The 22,678-nt window shown below is 37.1% G+C and overlaps 1 protein-coding gene across 1 annotated transcript in view; it reads left to right on the top strand.

Moving 5' to 3' along the window:
• Positions 1–2,284: 2,284 nt before the first annotated feature.
• The window catches only part of LOC306861340 (muscarinic acetylcholine receptor M2-like), an 80,563-nt gene continuing 60,169 nt past the window's right edge, over positions 2,285–22,678 (top strand). Inside the window, exon 1 of the mRNA XM_079403551.1 lies at positions 2,285–2,399. The gene's annotated coding sequence lies outside the window, so the exon portion shown is untranslated. The remainder of the gene's footprint in view (positions 2,400–22,678) is intronic.

The raw sequence follows: 22,678 nt of genomic DNA, 5'->3' as shown, positions 1-22,678 counted from the left end.
TTGATTTTTATTTGTCCTGATCCCTGGCTGGTCCCTTAGCCCCCAGTAAGAGTGACAGGCGGCTGATGGACAGTTCATTTAAACTGAGACAATCACTCCAGGCTGTCTTTCTCTCTCCCTGTCTCTCATTCCTTCACTTCATATGGCTCTTTTCTGGGGCGGCAGACAAAGCTATCGCTGCGAGAGGAGCCGCGCTGATTGTATGTGTGTATTGTGTGCTGCTCCTTTGCTAAATGAGAGCCGTGGCTGTAGGAACAGAGCCTCTTCTAATAGCAGCTGTCAATTAAAGCCCTCTCCCCAATCGGATTGTGGCGGTATAGACGCATGTATATGCCGAGTGGACAGCGTTAGCTTGACAGCGTGGGCTAAATTGGCATGTGAACTAATGCAGAAGACACTAATTAAACACACAGATCAAACCAAAAGCACTGTCTGCTACCAATCAAACTCTCGATCGCTTACTTTCTCCTCTCATTAAACAAACACAACACTGTTAAAGAGAGACTGATAATGCAGAGAAACATCATGTGAGTGCATGGCTTGGGCAGATGCATGCTGTGTGTGTCATGTGTGAACATGTTTAACACACAGTGAGGGATGTGCACAATTAACAAGCAAAGCTCAAACCACAAACACAGATATCTTCTAGTTACTCAAAAACACTCAGAAAGACAGTGAGTTTATCCCCAGTAGATGTCAGTGTAATCTTCACATCCTCAAACACTGGAGCACATTCATGCTTGAAAGCACTCAAACACACCCCTTACAAAAAAAAGTACCGCGGTTGCACTACGGTAACTCTATGGTGCTTCGAAATACGCCACAGTATTTAAATGGTACTATAATAAGGCACTTCAAAGAACAGTGTGGTTTCCAAAAACATCCCATTATATTAAAATGTTACATTCTTATGGTAATCCCATGGTACTTTATTTGGGGAACACCTGCACAAACACAATCAGAACATCAGCTGCTTTGATCTTTCTGAGTTAATTAACTGGAAAAACTCGTTTAATCTGATGACAGGTCACATGTAATAAGTGTGGGATCTCCTCTCAGTGATGAGCTTCAGTGAATGACACTAATGTACATATGCACTACATACACCAGGTTAATTATGATTTTTAACTACCTAAACTGGAAATATCACCATGCTGCAAGAATACGAATATTCTCAATATCATCACAGCTAATAGTGAACGTTCTGGCAAGGTTCTCCACAAATTATGAACAAACATTCTTCCAGTAGCATTAATAAAATGTTCGTTTAAAGTTATCTGCTATTTTTAATAATGCTCTAAAAACATCATTTGTCATCATTAATGGAGCGATTTTTCCTGAAATGTTTAGGCGTACGTTTTTTAAAATGTTACTAATGTTCCAAAACGTTCAGAGAACATTAAAAAACAACGTTCCCATAATGTTTGCAAACTGATAAAATGGAATGTTTCCTTATGGTTCGGATAACCAATAAAAAATCTTTAAACAATTGGAACATTCAGTGAACGTTTTTAGAACTTAATGGAAATGTTAGGAAAACGTTCTTAGAACATATTTTTGTTATATGAGATGTTACAAAGGTGCCAGGGTGTTGCTAGGATGTTGTAAGAGGTTGCTAGGGTGTTGCTATGCCACTTCGTCCAGGTTGAATATGCTGACTGATACAATGTTTTTTGGACACACTACCATATGCAATTGATCGTGAAACATATGATAATCATTGATCACCACGATGTATATCAAAGTACCGTTATACTACGATGTTATGCTTTTTGGACTCCTACCATAGTAAAACTAGGGGTTTGGAGAATAATATAGAAAATAACACATTTTTGGACGTGCACGCAGGCGATACCATGTTTTTAATAATGTACCAAAGTACTGCCAAGAGCGTTACACATGGAGAAATGTTCCGCTAAAAGGTTTTTGAGGTTTAGCGCGACGCGGATCTGTGAGGACGCGCCGCGCGTCAAAAAAAAAAAAGCTAAAATCCCGTTTAATCCTCGACGCGGCGTCCATCTGAAGCCGCGCTCAATCACACGACGCGCAAAACGCGCTCATTCACCTGAACGTCACATGCATCTAATCCAGTTAAAGCCCATTTCCCGAGCCTGATGCATCTTAACGCATTTGCACGTAAACACTGTCAACTGAGAGATACTGATGAAGCTTAGACGCCTGTAAACCGAAGTGTGTTGATGATGTGAGAATGGTGCTGTGAAGGGACCTCCTGCGTCTCCTCCCCTCCCTCCTGCTCTCCTGCTCCTCATTTCCACTCCTCATTTCGCGTTCACCCACAAGAAGAGCTCCGAGCGTCCAGCATCATGTCCTCAGACGTCCAGCTGCGCGACCAAACGGACAGCAGCGACCCCGCGGGCGCCAGGAGCGACTGAGAGCAGGTAGGACAAACTAGCCGTTTCTGCGCGTTATATAGAAAATATTGCAACCGAATTTGTTACATCACGCGCGGGCAACTGCTTTCACAAGCTAATAACGGCAAACAAATGCACGCGCGTCAAGTAGCGCAAGTGCAACCAACACAAGGTTCACTCAAAAAATGATCTATAAACCTTCCGCTGAATCTGAGATCGATGGAAAGCAGCAGGAGACGCGGAGCACTGTGGTTGTTTCTTGGATTGAGCCATGGAGATTCCAAAAGCAACGCCGATTTCACGCTCTTTTCCCTTCACAACTCACTCAACTTTAAGACTTCACTCATCAGAGACCATTTAGACTATTTTCTTCAGATCCGAGCGCGCAACCCAGAGCAGACCTGAGGTGGAAAACGCACCTCCGTTTGCGCACACATCACGCCAAACGGGATTTATGCACAAACCAACTCGAGAAATGTAGCTCTTTAATAACACTTGGGTATCCGATCAAGTATTTGAGGGTTATGAGAAACTGATTTAGTTGAATCAGTTGCCGTTCGAGTTGTGCGTAAAAGGTTTTTGCGCACTGAACTTGAGCGCTCATTTTAAACACTGGACGGACTAATTATGTAATCTAGTTGGTCAGTTGCTCGTCATGCATCTGCTTTAAATAATGCAAAAATGTCTGCACGGGTCGACTATTGTCAAATAAAGTGTTTTTATGTGCCACGACACTGATTTGGACATCGGCTCAATTCAATGTGTGTGAACAGCTGATGTGATAGACTGATGATTTGCTCTTGTTCAAAAGGCTCTATCATTATTAATTTCCATCTAAAGACATTTAACAGAAACAACACTAATCAAACTTATATAAATGTCTCCAACGCAACAGAAATGTGGAAATCCGTAGGGCGAATTGACATTACGCGCTGTGTGCTGGATGGAGGGTTTCCTTAATGCGCGTTTTTCTTTTGTTCTCCGAGTGAGATTCACATCATTATTTGGCTGCTCGGGTTCAGTTTGATTTAGCAGAGCACTAAAGTGTTCAGAAATGAAAAGGAAAAAGTCAGGCAGAACCGTCCTGGCCTATAAGGCGTTCCTCTAATGTTTGGGCAAGGATTAACTGTTATTAATCCATAGAGTTTGATCAATAACTTGTGCTGGAAGTTTTCAGCTGAGATCTCTAAATTAATTCCTCTGCTGCTCTGTTCATGGATCAGGACGCGCGCGTGGAATCGATCAGATCGCTGCTCTCATCGATAATCAAAGCGCGTTACGCGGCAAGTGGTCAGATCTGCTATTTTTTTTACCTTTATGTTTGGTAAATATTTCACAGGGGCAAGAAAACAGGGATTCACTCATGACTGCTCATAATTTAAGTATCGATTCCAGTTGTGCTCATAAAGTGATTGATTATCGGTCAGGACACGAAGAGCATATTGATTATCAGTGGATTTGGCACTGATGGATTGTTGCGCTGCTCAAAGAGTCTCTCAGTAAAAGATGCGTGAAATGAGGAAACGAGACTGAGAAAATCCAAATGCGCAAAGACGCGGAGGAACCAAACGCTGTGCAGGGGAAATATGCTGATCTGGAACGAGTGCGCGTTTGACACAAAGATTTATTGACAGTGAAGAGGTTTCATGAGATGTTTTTAAGCTGTTGAACGCTTTTCGCTCTTTTGGTTTGGCGCGTTCTGCCCGTTCTATGTAGACTGGAGCGCGCATGGACGCGCACAGGTACACTAGAAAAAAATGCTATAGCAAAGACTGCCAAGTGTAAAAATTACCATATTTTTCATTTAACATATAGTACAATTTTATAATATACAACATTTCAGAGTAAAATTATACAGTATATTTAACACAAGTCTCTCTTAGTGGAAAACGAACTAAAATATTGATGACTCATTTTTTGTCCAATCCCTAGAATGCTCTCTAGAATGAGAATGTCCCGCCCCCTGATGTCACATGATCTAATCCACACAGGTTAAGACCTTCTAGAGCAACATGAGTTTAAGGCCCATCTCAAGTCGTCCAATGTGTTCGGCACTAAATACAGATGAACAGGGTCCAAACAGGGTTAACTGATCTAAATAAGCAATCAAATGAACAATAAACATTTGTGCGTTAGCAACAGAAAAACAAATGCTATAAACCCAATAGAATATTAAATATTACATGTAAATAAAAAACTATGATATAAATAACATTTAAAAATATATAAACACATCAAATATAATTGAATTTAGCATTATAATACATATAAACATTATAATAAAATATGTTACTATAAAAATCCATATAATACTAAAATATTTATAACAAATTTATATTAAGCAGGTTTTAATATATTTTATATAAAAATAATATTTTAGCACTATAATGATATTCATTCATATCGTAAACATTATAATAAAATATTTTATCATTAAAACATACATTATATGTAAACAGAAAGGAATATTGTGTTGGTTGATGCTGTCCATCAATATACACCTGCTCATCTTAAACATCTATTTTAAGAGTCCCCTGTGTTTGGCTGATGCTGGTGTTAAGCTGGTAAAGAAAAGACGTAATGATCTGTGCTGTGTACACATCAACACTCGTTAATACACATCAGCTGCTGCATGTGTGTGTGTCGTTTCTCTATGCTGTTCTTGCCTTGGTTAAATCAGCCCGTTAAAGTCTTTAAGCCGCTGATGGACACTCATTCCTGCTGACCTGTGTGTGTGTAATGCCAGCCATTCAGAGTTTAATATCAGCGTGAGAGGATGTTTGACTGCAGACAGTGTTGTTGTGGTGTTTAATGGCAGCATGAGGGTGTTTAGGTGAATAATGTTTATGGAGTTGCAGCTGAAATCATTTAGAAGTGCTAACAGGTCTGTAGAGACCGTGTCAGACTAACTGACACACACACACACACTCACAGGGACTCCGATCATACACACTTTCCCCTTCTCATCTGTTATTCACACACACACACACACACTCAGTAACACGGAAGGCCTTGGGTACTGAGTGTGTGAGAAAGAATCATTGCTCCAGCTTTATTTGCAGCACTAGTTGTTTGTCACAGAATCTAAATGCTGAGCGTCTGATCTGAACATCTGGGTTCAGCTGCATAAACAGCCACTGTGTTAAGTCTGTGTCTGAAGACCAACCAACTCGGATTCAAATTTGACCAATCTAAGTTATGACCAATCCTAAAGAAAAAAATTATATGACTAACTTGTAAGACTAATCTAAGCTGTTTATGCAACGTGGGTTTATAATCATGTAATGATTTCTGCAGGTCCTCGTCTGAGGTATTTTGGGAGGGATAGCATGCATATGAATTTATTGAACTATAATCTGGAGACAAATTTGATAAAATGGCATGAAATGGTAGCTGCGACCATCTCTTCTTCCCAATTGTGACATATATCCGAGTGAAACGGCTTCTCCAATGACAAAAAAACACCCGGCGGGTCTTGATTTTGTCCATTGGGAATTGACTGAATCGATTGGATCGCTGTTGTTTTCTAATTGCTGTGATCTCATGCCGGTGCGCACGTCATCAGAGAAGAGATTGCATTGGAGAGTGGAAATTGTCTAAAGATTACATTGATAAAAAAATATGTACGCAGGCATACGAGTTTGAATGAACAAATACATCAATAAAAAGCGTTGTTGGATTTAATTGTACCTAAATCATCTAATTCTAAAAAAAATAATATGATTCAATTACTGTAATATATATACAGTATATACACTCACCTAAAGGATTATTAGGAACACCTGTTCAATTTCTCATTAATGCAATTATCTAATCAACCAATCACATGACAGTTGCTTCAATGCATTTAGGGGTGTGGTCCTGGTCAAGACAATCTCCTGAACTCCAAACTGAATGTCAGAATGGGAAAGAAAGGTGATTTAAGCAATTTTGAGCGTGGCATGGTTGTTGGTGCCAGACGGGCCGTTCTGAGTATTTCACAATCTGCTCAGTTACTGGGATTTTCAAGTACAACCATTTCTAGCGTTTACAAAGAATGGTGTGAAAAGGGAAAAACATGCAGTATGCGGCAGTCCTGTGGGCGAAAATGCCTTGTTGATGCTAGAGGTCAGAGGAGAATGGGCCGACTGATTCAAGCTGACAGAAGAGCAACTTTGACTGAAATAACCACTCGTTACAACCGAGGTATGCAGCAAAGCATTTGTGAAGCCACAACACGCACAACCTTGAGGCGGATGGGCTACAACAGCAGAAGACCCCACCGGGTACCACTCATCTCCACTACAAATAGGAAAAAGAGGCTACAATTTGCACGAGCTCACCAAAATTGGACGGTTGAAGACTGGAAAAATGTTGCCTGGTCTGATGAGTCTCGATTTCTGTTGAGACATTCAGATGGTAGAGTCAGAATTTGGCGTAAACAGAATGAGAACATGGATCCATCATGCCTTGTTACCACTGTGCAGGCTGGTGGTGGTGGTGTAATGGTGTGGGGGATGTTTTCTTGGCACACTTTAGGCCCCTTAGTGCCAATTGGGCATCTTTAAATGCCACGGCCTACCTGAGCATTGTTTCTGACCATGTCCATCCATGTACCCATCCTCTGATGGCTGCTTCCAGCAGGATAATGCACCATGTCACAAAGCTCGAATCATTTCAAATTGATTTCTTGAACATGACAATGATGTCACTGTACTAAAATGGCCCCCACAGTCACCAGATCTCAACCCAATAGAGCATCTTTAGGATGGGGTGGAACGGGAGCTTCGTGCCCTGGATGTGCATCCCACAAATCTCCATCAACTGCAAGATGCTATCCTATCAATATGGGCCAACATTTCTAAAGAATGCTTTCAGCACCTTGTTGAATCAATGCCACATAGAATTAAGGCAGTTCTGAAGGCGAAAGGGGGTCAAACACAGTATTAGTATGGTGCTCCTAATAATCCTTTAGGTGAGTGTATGTTCTGCTAATGTTCTCTAAAAGGTATAAACAAACGTTCTTCCTGTAACTTTAACAGAACGTTTGTTCAAAGTATCTGGTCTTTAACAATGTTCTCAACACATTAGTACAAGAACATTATTTATGTATCATTAATGTGAAACAATTCAGTTGAATGTCCGTCTAACATTTTTTAAACGTTACTTCTCGTTTCAGAACATTCAGAGAACATTCAAAAGTAACGTTCACGTAACATTCCAAAGTTATAAAATGTAATGTTATGTTAATTTTTGAATAACCAAGAAAAAACTTTTAAAAACTTTTAGAAACCGGGATGTTTTGAAAGAAGGTGACCGTTAGGGAAAGATTTTTACGACATGTTTCTGGGCAGCAGTGTTTAGTATCCCACATCTCCTCTTAAGGAGATAGTTCACCCAAAATGAAAATCCCGTCATCATTTAACTCATCTTCATGTCATTCCAAACCGGAGATATTTAACAGAAGGTCCCAGGTGCTCTTCTCCTTCAGACGAGAGTGACTATGATGACAGAACATTCATTTTGGGCTGAACTACTCCTCTAATGATGCTGCACACTCTCCCTGCATCTCATCAGCTTCACAGCTGGTTTGCAAAACCTCTGTCATTTGTTCCACAAAGGGAGACAAATGAAAAAGATATGCAAATGTACTTACTGTTTTCTGGAGCCTGTAGAGCACAGCCCAGAGGAAAGTGTTATTGCTCAGATGTTGCTCTTGCGCAGCTCTGGAGACACAATGCCATTCTCAATCGCTTCATGTGCCAACACGGTTTCCCATGTTTATCCTGAGGAGAAATAAAAACAGACACAAAAAAGCGGTAAGAGTAAAAACCCTTAAAACCAATGAGAAGCAGATAGAGCATTGAAAGAGAAATGTTTATATTGAGATCTGAAGACGAGTCTTGAGTTAATCTGAGCAGGAACAGAGCTGGTAAACAAACATGGATGTCGAAAACTAGATAGAGAAAATAGTGAAATGAAAATAGTTTGAGATATTGTCTCTAAATTAATGTTATTTTAGTGCCTTTGAGATATACTATTATAGTTTTTATTAATATTTTGAATTAATACATTTTATAATGTATGTAAATATAATTTTAAAAAATATTTACAAAATTAATTTAATTTGAATTCAATTTAAAAATACATGTATATTATTATAAGTGTTTTTAAAATGTGTATATATATTTATTCATTTGATTAGTTTGAATTGTTTTAGTATTGTTAAACTAAATTAAAATGACAAATGTTGCTAGCTGAAATAAAATGTGTACATTTACATTTTTATAATTTATTTTTATTTAATATATGCATCATCATATATATTAATTACATATTTTAGTATACATTAGTATAATATATATATATATATATATATATATATATATATATATATATATATATACAGGTCCTTTTCAAAAAATTAGCATATTGTGATAAAGTTCATTATTTTCTGTAATGTACTGATAAACATTAGACTTTCATATATTTTAGATTCATTACAACACAACTGAAGTAGTTCAAGCCTTTTATTGTTTTAATATTGATGATTTTGGCATACAGCTCATGAAAACCCAAAATTCCTATCTCAAAAAATTAGCATATCATGAAAAGGTTCTCTAAACGAGCTATTAACCTAATCATCTGAATCAACTAATTAACTCTAAACACCTGCAAAAGATTCCTGAGGCTTTTAAAAACTCCCAGCCTGGTTCATTACTCAAAACCGCAATCATGGGTAAGACTGCCGACCTGACTGCTGTCCAGAAGGCCATCATTGACACCCTCAAGCAAGAGGGTAAGACACAGAAAGACATTTCTGAACGAATAGGCTGTTCCCAGAGTGCTGTATCAAGGCACCTCAGTGGGAAGTCTGTGGGAAGGAAAAAGTGTGGCAGAAAACGCAGCACAACGAGAAGAGGTGACCGGACCCTGAGGAAGATTGTGGAGAAGGACCGATTCCAGACCTTGGGGGACCTGCGGAAGCAGTGGACTGAGTCTGGAGTAGAAACATCCAGAGCCACCGTGTACAGGCATGTGCAGGAAATGGGCTACAGGTGCCGCATTCCCCAGGTCAAGCCACTTTTGAACAGAGAAGCAGCACTGGACTGTTGCTCAGTGGTCCAAAGTACTTTTTTCGGATGAAAGCAAATTTTGCATGTCATTCGGAAATCAAGGTGCCAGAGTCTGGAGGAAGACTGGGGAGAGGAAAATGCCAAAATGCCTGAAGTCCAGTGTCAAGTACCCACAGTCAGTGATGGTCTGGGGTGCCATGTCAGCTGCTGGTGTTGGTCCACTGTGTTTTATCAAGGGCAGGGTCAATGCAGCTAGCTATCAGGAGATTTTGGAGCACTTCATGCTTCCATCTGCTGAAAAGCTTTATGGAGATGAAGATTTCATTTTTCAGCACGACCTGGCACCTGCTCACAGTGCCAAAACCACTGGTAAATGGTTTACTGACCATGGTATTACTGTGCTCAATTGGCCTGCCAACTCTCCTGACCTGAACCCCATAGAGAATCTGTGGGATATTGTGAAGAGAAAGTTGAGAGACGCAAGACCCAACACTCTGGATGAGCTTAAGGCCGCTATCGAAGCATCCTGGGCCTCCATAACACCTCAGCAGTGCCACAGGCTGATTGCCTCCATGCCACGCCGCATTGAAGCAGTCATTTCTGCAAAAGGATTCCCGACCAAGTATTGAGTGCATAACTGAACATAATTATTTGAAGGTTGACCTTTTTTTGTATTAAAAACACTTTTCTTTTATTGGTCGGATTAAATATGCAAATTTTTTGAGATAGGAATTTTGAGTTTTCATGAGCTGTATGCCAAAATCATCAATATTAAAACAATAAAAGGCTTGAACTACTTCAGTTGTGTTGTAATGAATCTAAAATATATGAAAGTCTAATGTTTATCAGTACATTACAGAAAATAATGAACTTTATCCCAATATGCTAATTTTTTGAAAAGGACCTGTATATATATATATATATATATATATATATATATAGACATACAGTGAGGGATAAACTGATTTGATCCCCTGCTGATTTTGTACGTTTGCTCACTGATAAAGCAATGATCAGTCTATAATTTTAATGGTAGGTTTATTTGAACAGTGAGAGACAATAACAACAAAAAACTCCAGAAAAACACATTTTAAAAAAGTTATAAATTGATTTGCATTTTAATGAGTGAAATAAGTATTTGACCCCTTCGCAAAACATGGCTTTGTACTTGGTGGCAGAACCCTTGTTTGCAGTCACAGAGGTCAGACGTTTCTTGTAGTTGGCCACCAGGTTTGCACACATCTCAGGAGGGATTTTGACCCACTCCTCTTTGCAGATCCTCTCCAAGTCATTAAGGTTTCGAGGCTGACGTTTGGCAACTCGAACCATCAGCTCCCTTCACAGATTTTCTATGGGATGAAGGTCTGGAGACTGGAGATGTTTCCTCACGAGGTGAGATCTTGCATGGAGCCCCAGTCCAAGGGAGATTGACAGATATTTTGTGTTTCTTCCATTTGCCAATAATCGCACCAACTGTTGTCACCTTCTCACCAAGCTGCTTGGCAATGCTCTTGTAGCCCATTCCAGCCTTGTGTAGATCTACAGTCTTGTCCCTGACATCCTTGGACAGCTCTTTGGTCTCGGCCATGGTGGAGATTTTGGAATCTGATTGATTGATAGCTTCTGTGGACAGGTGTCTTTTATACAGGTAACAAGCTGAGATTACTCCCTTAAAGAGAGTGCTCCTAATCAGATCCTTACCTGTATAAAAGACACCTGGGAGACAGAAATCTTGCTGATTGAAAGGGGATCAAATACTTATTTCACTCATTGAAATGCAAATCAATTTATAACTTTTTTGAAATGCATTTTTCTGTTTTATTTTTGTTGTTATTCTGTCTCTGACTGTTATTCTGTCTCTGACAAATAAACCTACCATTAAAATTATAGACTGATCATTTCTTTGGCAAACGTAAAAAATCAGCAGGGGATCAAATAATTTTATCCCTCGCTGTGTGTATATATATATATATATATATATATATATATATATATATATAAAACCCTGCTCTAAAGGAGACGTCTAAAGGAGTTTTTTTTTTTTTTTTTTTTTTTTACAAGAGAAACACTGAAAATCTGCAAAAGGTTCCATTTGCACTCTGTTTTATTTCACTGCTATCTTGGAGACATAACTGAGATAATAAAGAGATCTCATTTGTAATTTTAGTTGGGAGCTTACAGTGTGTGAAACTCACAATCCGACAGTAAAGGAGGACGATTATGCAGTTATTTTCCCACAAGCAGCGCAACCCCAGAACCAACAGGGGCAAAACACACACACACACACACATACACACACACACACACACACACACATGTTGGTTTTTGTGGTTTATGGGGACTCTCCATAGGCGTAATGGTTTTTATACTGAACAAACTGTGTGTGCTATTGCCCTACACCAACCCTACACCTAAACTTAGCCCTCACAGGAGACTTTGTGCATTAGATTTTTTAGATTTTCAAAAAAACACCATTTAGTATGTTTTTTAAGCCTTTTGAATTACGGGGACATAGGCAGTGTCCTCATAAACCACCTTCATATTGTAATACCTCTGTCATACCCATGTCATTATACACATTTGTCCTCATAAACCACATAAACATGCACACACACACACACACACACAGAGACTTCATGACATTCACAATGGCGACACTCACTCCTCTCCCCCATGGGCGTCTGTCTTAAATGGCACACGCTGAGGCGGTGAGTGTGTGTGTGTGTGTGTGTGTGTGTGAGCAGTCAGTCTGTTGACACACTCTGGTGATCTCTCTGCTTGTGCGACACGGCGTGTTTGAGGGATTTTTCTACATTTCACATCTGATATTCTCTGTGCAGAACTCCAGAAGCACAAAATGCTGTCAGACACGAGCTGATCTGACAGGACAGAGGAAACTCTGTGTGTGTGTGTGTGTGTGTGTGTGTGTGTGTTTGAGGGGCCTGGAGGTTATTGTGCATCAGTGAAATAGCAGGGCACCACTGGTGAGCTCTCATTCTCGCTCTCGCTCTCGTCACGTTTACACTGTAAGGCTTAATGCACAGAGATATGCATCAGCTTTTGTCTAATCTGTTAATATTCATTTAAAAAGAACAGTACACTGAAAAATAAAAATTCAAGATCTTTTACTCACACTCATGTTGTTTCAAGACCGTATGAGTTTCTTCAAACAGTCATGACTGTTATAAAAGTATAAAAACGTTCTATTAATAAACAATTGTCTGAATATATTGTACAATAGATTTGCATGGAAAACAGACTTAAATTTTTGTTATTATTCACTCATGATCTAAACAACTTTTAATATTTACCATTAGAATTTGGTAAACTCATAATTATGAATTTTGTCTGATTAGAAACTAGACAGTAACAAACAACAGCCTATGGAATAAATTTGGATTATTATCAATGCAAGTAGCTTCAACATTTCTTTAATAATTATAAATATACAGAATAAATGCGTAGTATTTATAATGAAACTAGATACAGTTTTAATATTTCTAAAATAAATATCCAAATACATCTATATAATATTAATCAGCCAATCTCACTTTTATTGCTAATGTCTATAGAACAAATTTGGATTATTATTAAATATAAGTAGCTACAGCTTCAATATTTCTTTAATAAACATCTAATTTAATCCATATTATATCATATTATTCAACAATTCACACTGTTATTGCAAATGTCTACAGAATAAATTAGTATTATTATTAATGTAACTAGGTAAAGTTTTAACATTTTTTAAATAAACATCTATAGTACATAAATCAATAAAATATTGCAAATGTGCATGGAATATATTATTATTATAAATGTATCTAGCTACAGCTTCAACATTTGTATAATAAACATAAATAAATCTACATAATATTACTCAACCAGATATCTGATAATAAAGTAACGTCTGAAATTAAACACAAATCTGAAATCTTGTGTTTCTGCTGTTTACACACATGCACCGCTGTGGAAGATATCAGTGAAAACTTTAATAAAGCTTCTGTCTTTCATCCTCACGACTCTCTTTATAAACAAATCGAACACACTAACGTGGTAATTTGGTAAAATGCCGACACATAACCCAGCGTAAACACGGTGGGCCGCCACAGCCAGTCGAAATACGAGAACATCATTCCAGTTTCTCCGAACTCTAATCAAATCTGAATTCTCAGATCGCTTTTACAATGTGCAGAAGCTGCGGTATGATTTAATTTACCCCAAACACTTCTGCTCTCCGTCGGCCCGGATTCATTGTCCCTAACTAGTGCGCTTGCTGACGGCTGACCCGACATCAGAGGAGCGACATTTGGAAAGCAGTAGGATTCAGCGACAATGTGTTTAGATTCAGAGACGCCTGTTTTACATCTTTACAGCCGCAGTATGTCCATGAGGATGCTTGAGAACGCAGGTTTTATTTGTCTGGATTTCAGTGTTTGCCCTCCAGAAACTAAAATACTGAGCTTATCTAAGTTTCTTCAACTGCCTTTAAACTGGATTATTGATAAGCTTGGAAGATCAAGCACACGCACAGTTGCAATAAAGGTGTGTGAGAGATCGGTGTAGCTATAAAACTAGCGAATTGTTCAATAAGACTGGCTTCAGACTAGGTTGGAACTGGATCAAAGTTGGTTTAGTGCAGGTTTAAGTGTGTGCGCTTAGACTGCCCATCAGTATTCACAGCCGGTGTTCATCCTTCATTTAAAGTGCATAAAGTGGGCTAACAGCGCTGGACGCGACCCAACACAAGGTCATCAACCCAGTTTTCCCAGTGCGTTTACAGCAATCAATACACACACACACACACACACACACATACACCTCGCTCTCTCGGCCTCGTAGGTAGATCGTTTTGGCTCTGGCAGGATTCTTGAGTCTGGATATTCAGCCTTACTCTCTGTCTTCCAAACTAAATGAGATTCAGATATCTTTAGACCTGTAGCGCCAGGACAGACTGTTCCAAAACAGAGCAGGAGATACAGCAACAAATATAGCCACTCAAAACAAACAAACAAACTATGGCATTAAAAGCATAAAAGCACATAGCAGATAAAGATTATTTTACTACCGTATTGACCCGAATATAAGACGACCCTGATTATAAGACAACCCCCCTTTTTCAAGATGTACCTTTTGGAAAAGGCATTTGAAAACCAAATCTTGTGTTTTATTAAGATTTTTTTTTCTTAAATTATTTTCATATTGCATATTTTTTTCCTATTTCAATTTTTGTTTTGAATGTATGGTAAATACTGGTAAAATGTACCAACAAACACATTTAAAATATACACTTTTTGATATACCATAAAAATAACAGGCAGCCCATCTGAATTATATAACAATTAGGCTATCCATCTCATAGTAGTCTACCAAAATTTCATTATCAGTACATGTGAAATCTTCTTGTAGCCTTCAAATCTGGCTACTGTCTTACATTTTAAAATCACTTACAGAGGAAGTTTGTTCCCATCAGGCTAACATGACAGTCACGACTCATGCCGCTGTAAGCTTTTCTTCTTCTTTTGTTTTCATGCGCGATCTTCAAACAATATTACAACACACATTACATTATGTATTTCATGGCACACTTGTTTTATGCATATTTGACGCCACCTATTACTGTGGGTGTATTATTGACATGTTTTTTCAGATGTAGTTCCAAGAAAAAAACATTGTCTTATATTCGGGTCAATACGGTATTTATCAATATGAATATCTAAAGGGCCGGTCACACTACACGTTTTGTTCCATTGACTTCTATTCAATTGCAAGCTCATGTGAATTTAAGATTAGTCGCAGTAAAGTGTGGCGCAATTTCACATTTTGGATGTATTATATGTTGAATTGTCTTTAAAAAAGATACCGCAGAGTTTGACTTTGATTTTGCTGCCACCATGGCCTATCCACTGATACGCGATGTGATTTGTCCAATTATTAGCTGTGCTTTAAAACCTCAGTGGCAAACGGGGTCAAAGTTGATCTAACACTAGTAATATCTAAATTAAAACCTTTATATTATGTTGTGGGTCAATGCACCAATAATAGAAATAGAAATGCTGGCTAACCTATGATGTTTTTATTAAGCTTTTGTAACTTTTTCTCATGTAGGGTCAACACTTTATTTATATTTATATAATTTATATTATGATTATGATGTTTGCAGGTCAGTTTGACCCATATATTTCATGGTTTAAGGCAGGTGCACAGACCATAAATAAAAACATATTTTTAATGTATTTTAGTTGCATGCATGTCAGTTTATCAACTACTCTCAGGTTGTCTATATTTATGCATTTGGCAGATGCTTTTATCCAAAGAAACATACACTGCATTGAAATTAATATGCATGAATTATTTAGAATGCATACACATTCTTAATAGTTCATGCATATTAATTTCAATGGGAATCGAAACGTTGATCTTGGCGTTGCGAGCACCATGCTCTCTATTTGAGCTTCAGGAAAGCACACAGAAAAAGCTTTTTTCACACTTATTTTGTTTAAAATGTTACAATACTGTTACAATACTTAAAAAATAGTTATACATTTAAAAAAATAATACTGTATGTTATCATGTTTATTTTTCTGTAAGCTGTGTGCCAAATTAATGTTAAAAGTTCATTTTTACCTGATATTTTTGTTTGTTTGTTTTTAATAGTGTGATTTTTGGTTAATTGTATTAAATCCAATTAGAGTTAATTTACCGTACTCCATAAAAATCAGAGTTTAAACCCAATACAACCATTAAGAACATTACACACAAAGACACATTCCATGCAAGTACGCACACACAAATGTTCCTGTAACTGACTATAAATAGAAATATAACAGAATTATAAACTATAAACTAACTTTAACTTACTTGCTCAGTAAGTTTCTCTTCAAACTGCTGCTCCGAATGAACTGAAAGTAGAGGAAAGTTTACATTAATGCCACCACAGCGGCCCTCGTGCAAAGCTAAGAAGTGAGCTTCTGTTTCCAGATGCACTTGTGATATGATCAATACACTCGAAATCATCCGCACACACTCAGAACTATACAAACGAACAGCTGTTGGTGTGTCTGGATGCAGGTGAAGCCGCAGGAAACAGATGGACTCGTGTGTCTGAGTGGCTCTACAGGACGGCAGACCCTCCTGAGACCCAAACACAGAAACATTTAGATTCCTCACACACTCCTCCGTTCTAATTACACAAGCCTTCTGACGCGCTTCTCCAGAGAGTCTCTTTCCAATTATCTATCTGCTAGCGATTCATCTCTTTCCATTTCTCCCTCCATCTATTACACCTCCACACATTCACTCGCTCATTTCCTCCACTGCCTCATTACGGGGAGAGACGGACGGAGAGCCGCTGACGCTTCGACCGGAGGATTGAACATAGTATGTCACCTGGAAAAAAGGTGATAATGACAAGATAAAGCACAGGCGTTCGATATCGAAATAAATGAATGAATGTTGACCCCTGCTGACTCCACTCCAAATGTGTGTGTGTGTGTGTGAATACAGCTCAAATCAATTCAGTTCACTGTACCTGAACACACTTTAACATGGCATTTACTCCACTTCATGTTCTTCCCATCCTGTATGACTTCCAGTTTTCTGTGGAACACAAAAATAGATATTTAGATGAATCTTCAGTCTTCCATATGGTGAACGGCAATAATGCAGTTGAGCTCCTAAATGAGAAGAAAAGCACTTTAATGACAATATTTCAAGTCAAATTAACCTTGATGTCAGTGGTGTTGAACGCCGTAGGTTTTGGTGTCATGTGACCATCGCAATGCTGTAAGTTTGACTTAGGAAGACTTGAAATATAGTGCACAAGCTGTATGGAAAACACTGTAACATTATTTAAAAATTTGCATTTTTTATTTTGTCATTTGTTTTTGTCTTTTCCAGTACAAATAGTTAAACATTCTTAAACTGAGACAGTCACATAAAAACGTAAAATAACAAGACATTAACCCCCTGTTTCATAGACAAGGCTTAAGCCTAGTCCCAGACTAAAATGTAATTATGAGCTGTTTCAACTGAAAGAAACTTGCACTGACTGATCTTATAATATATCAGTGCCTTTGTATTGTCTCAAGATGGACACCAGTAATGTGTTTTTCTAAGGCATGTTTATAAAATTCACTTCAATGTCCTAATTGAACTATGATCTAATCCTGGCGTAGTCTAAACCCTGTCTGTGAAACCGGGCTTGTTTTCCCGAAAAATGCATCAAAATGACTTAAAATACTAAATCATTAAAAACACAAAAATACTTAAAACAAGAAATAAATATCTGTCCATGGGGTCAGAAAAAGAGACTTATGCACTTCAGTTTTTGAGTGAACATTGACAAAATTACTAACAAATACTGCTTTTTTTTTAAATGCTTAAGATGTGCTTAAATTCAGATCAATAAGGCCTACAACGAAATAGTTTAGAAAAGAAAGACAAAACCTGTGCTAACTGAAAGAAAACAAGTTAACAAAAATATTGAATCTAAGATTTGGTGAAAATATAGCATATTGAAAGCATATTTAAAGAGCAATTCTTTAAAAAGCCAGTCTTTTTTGACTGGGAATACCAAATTAAGTAAAATGTCTCATTTTGTAATTTTTTTTTTTTTTACTTTTCTAGTAAAAACAAGTAAACAGTCTTAAATCATGATACTTGTATACTTAAATTAAAAGTGAAATGAACAAAAAAGTTAAATGAAAAGTGAAATGCCTCAAGATAATAGTCTTGTTTTCTGAAAAATTTATCAAATTGAATTGAGTTTATGTTTAAAACAAGAAAAAATATCTATCCATGGGGGGGTATTTTTTTTTACTTAATTCAAAGTGAAAGCAGGTTTATTTTTCTAATTAGCTTAAACTCATTTAATTTTGAGAATTATCAGAAAAAATATATAATTATAGAGAATGTATGAACACAGATTATTATCATTTTTATTATCATAAGTCCTTTTAAATTTTTAAGTAAATATTCTTTGATTAAAGAGTGTTTATTTATTTATTTGTAGAGGAAAAGAAAAAAACAGCATTCAAAATCAGACAAAAATACTAAGCAGTGCATATTTACGTTTTTTCTGGAGCTTAGACAGGTTGTAATCATTGTAACGTTCTTTAAAATTCATCCATTTGTATGGAAAAGGCCAGTGTATTTGTGAACATGAAGTGTTGGAAGTGGATTTACAACGAGAAACAGTGTCATGCACTCAGCTCCTCAGTGTTTTGCTCTTCAGTGCATTAACTGAGTCGCCTGGCTTCAGTACAACAGAGAAAAACTAAATCTCTGAACTGCTTGGGGAGACGCCAGGGGCGGCAGATTGTTCCTGTAACCCAACTAACCCATTGACTGAAAAAAATAGGAAAGGGCCGAGGATTGAACCTTGAGGGCCCCCAGACCCGGAGGATATTTCTTTTATCGTCAGCTTTTATTACATGCTTTCTGTACAAACACCATGACCCACTCAATAACACATGAGCGACCAGATGAAACGATAACAGGAAGCAAGCTTCGGTTAGAAACAATATTCTTCACTACCAAACATGGCTCAAATATGGACTCACCCTGGAGACCAAACGATCTGAAGTTTGTGTTTGCTCAGGACATTAAAAGGAAAAATTGCCTTTCCTTTTCTTTGAAACATCAGTTTTTTGTATGGACCTCAGGTACTAAAACTGAGATATGAATCAATATGAATCAATAGTTGTCATACAGCAAGTGTATATGACCATAATAGGTCTCATTAATGGACTAACATTACCTATAAACAGTACATTTGTTGCAGTATTTATAAACCTTCATTAAAATGAGTGAAAATACAGTACAAATGAATGAAAATACTACTTTTATTGTTCATGTTAGATAACACTGCGGATACTGATTTGTTTTTCACTGATCAGAAAACATTTTCTTGAGAAGTTATAAAATATATATGCAAGTTAATTAAACTTCATGCTTAAAAAGTGTTGTTTCTTTGAATTAAGTTTATTTTTCTTAGCCCATTGGCAGGTATTTTGTCTTGTTTTAAGCATAAACTCACCTAATTTTTGATTAACATTAAGTCATTGTTCTTCACGTAAATGTTGAAATATTAGTACTAGAACACTAACAAAAAAACTGAATTAAAAATTACTTTTTGTAGTGACTAATATTAATAAATGCTTTGGAAGTATTTTTAATTGTTAGTTCATGTTAACTAATACACTTATAAGTAACATTAACAAATGGAAATGGTTATCAAATGAATGTGAATAGCAGCTTTAATGGATAGTTCACCCAAAAAATGAAAATTGTGTCATCATTTACTCACCCTCATGTAGTTCCAAACCTGTATGAATTCTGCTGAACACACAGGAAGATATTCTGAAGAATGAGGGAAACAGAGCAGTTCTGGGGCACCATTGACTTCCATAGTATTTTTTTTCCTACTATAGAAGTCAATGGTGCCCCAGAACAGCCTGGTTACAAACTTTCTTCAGAATATCTTCCTTTGTGTTCAGCAGAACAAAGAAATGCATGCAGGTTTGGAACTACTTGAGGGTGAGTAAATGATGACACAATTTTCATTTTTGGGTGAATTATCCCTTTAAGTCAGTTATTGATATTCAATCCAAACTCATATTTGTTAATCTGAGCACAGTTTTGAGAAACACTTAAGATTACTGAGGTCTTTTTCTCAGGAGGAACATCTAGAAGCCTTCAACACAAGTCTCCAACTAATCTACGTCAGATGGGAGAGTTTAAATAAGAAGCTGTACGAATCGTCATTTTTTTTAGGTCTTTAGGCAATGCTTTAGTACAGAGCTAATCTGAGTGAGCGCGGAGGGCTTGTACATCCCGTTTAAAAGCCCCCCGGAGGCTCATCCCCGGGATACGGCTGACGACTGCAGGGTTATTGGCCTCTGAATGCTGCTCCACTCCTGTGACTTTGAGGGATCAGCGCTCTGTTCTAGATCACAGACATCGGCGGCTGAGCGAGGGACTTTGAGAAGCTCTGATGGTATCAGGTGTGTGTGTGCGTGTTGCTCAGGCACCGGAGAGTGTTTTCCTCTTCCTTTTAATGAAATATCCCGGCTACGTGGGCTTGATTGCTTTTTGTGGTTAATTCAAGTTTTTAAAGCTTTTATCTTTTGGATGAGTACACGTGGGAATGAAAGATTATTTGATAGGGCTTCTTTTTGTAGTTTTACCACACGTCTCCGTTTTTTAATAGCCGTTTTGCCTTGTTTGAAGATTTGCACTCATGTCTCACTTCAGCACTTTGCACTTTCGGTAGATGTTTTTGCTCGCCAGATTACATCTGTTTATTGTAACGTTTTCTCATTTTGAAAGGATTTCACTGTTTTTGCTCAAGTTCTTCATATATGGCAGCTTATTGTGGGGCTTGTAATTATTGTGTTGCTCTGAAAGGGAAATGAAAGCCTTCAAGCCAAAGAAATGGCATTAAAATGAAATGGATAGAAATTTACATCGCAAACAGACAGCTGAAAACACTGCACTGTTTCTAAAAGGCTTTCTGAAAACTCTGTAGTCTTTGTGAAATTATAGTTTGCAATGTTAACAAAACTTCTCCTGTGGTTTCCGGCAGTGAATTCAGGACGGGTTTATGTTTTAGTGGTCCGCTGTGGTTATATGTGGTCTAACAGTGACCGCTATAATACTGCAGTGTATGAGAGGCTTTTAAAAACCAGCAGAGACCAATCCGGCAGAGACCCAGTTTTCCACCCAGCAGAATCTGCCTGTTCTGATTACCGGTTCAGTCCTGAGAGCAGGTACGGAGCGGTTTTGACTGAGTTTATTCTCGAGAGCTCCGGTGCTGTCACAATCAGAACCGGTCCTGGCATTTACATCTCCAGACAGCAGAACATTGCCCTGGGCCTGGAAAGTACCACTTCCAGTCTGGAGCTCATGGAAGAACGACCTTGTTATTCTAGCGGCTCGTTTCAGGCGCACTATCTGTACTGAATCAGAACAGGGTCCTTATCAGCATAGAAAACGTATGATTTCACAATTACATTAAACAATCAGCAGAACTTCCCATGCAAACCCACGAAAGTATTTACAAACAAGAGAAAATATAAATAATTAAATATTTCTATTAATTATAAACATAATATTGTCATTAATATAATTATATATATATATATATTTCACTTAAGATAAACATACATAAGCTCAACATAGAAACTGCTGTTATTTTGCTAAACATCACTCATGTCATTTTAATGTTGTTTTACTGTATATTTCCACAAAATCTCAAACTTACATTTGTCTTCCAATGTCTCAATAGGCAAATCTCACGAAACCTCTCAAAAAGAGTCACATTTCACCTAAAATCAAAAGACAGAAATAAGAAATGACATTTTTCATCTATTAGGACTTATATTGTGACATTATTTTAAGGACAATTAAACACATCTAACATGAATATTTTCTTAATTATTATTTATAACAATTAAATAATTATTAAGTACTGCCTTTAATTTAAGCTTATTTAAACTGTAATTTATTGTAATATAGTGAAGAAAATAATGTATTACAGTAATTAAATATTACAGTAAAAATTGAAAAAGGAAACTAAACAATGTAACACATTTGAATGATTTACAATAATGGGACTGATATTATGACATTATTTTCAAGACAATTAAACAAATTTATCCCAAAATTCACATTAATGTAATGTGAAAACAATATTTTAAAATTATTATTTATTTGTTGTACTGCCTTTAATTTATTCTTATTTAAGTTGTAATTTATGCTAATTTAATATATATATCACAGTATCTATATATTGCATCACAGTATTTATATTATAATGCAGTGAAGAAAATGTATTACAGTGATTACAATCACAATTAACTAACAAAAATAAAAAAAATTTAAAACTAAAAATGAAACATTTGGATGCATTACAGTAATGAGAATTTGTTACAGTAATGAGAATTTGAGAGACAATGTGTTTAACTGCAATTAAATGCACAAAAAAAACCCCAACATACATACATAATTCATCTTTCCATTTACCACAGTTTTCTTAAGAAATCTGAATGAGAGAATGACAAAAAAGGAAAGAGCACATTTAACATCACAGATATTTGGACATTTCAGCAGCTCAATATGCTTCAGAGGAGAGAACCGGTCAAAACATTTAATTATGAATACGAAACTATAGAAATAACTGCTGCTTCAATATCATAACCTCATTTCCAGCTCTCTCTCTCTCTCTTTTCTCTTCGTGTCGCTGAGATC

The sequence above is a fragment of the Barbus barbus genome (genome assembly GCF_936440315.1).
Source record: "Barbus barbus genome assembly, chromosome: 42".
NCBI lineage: Eukaryota > Metazoa > Chordata > Actinopteri > Cypriniformes > Cyprinidae > Barbus > Barbus barbus.
This window is presented reverse-complemented; position numbering and strand designations above follow the sequence as displayed.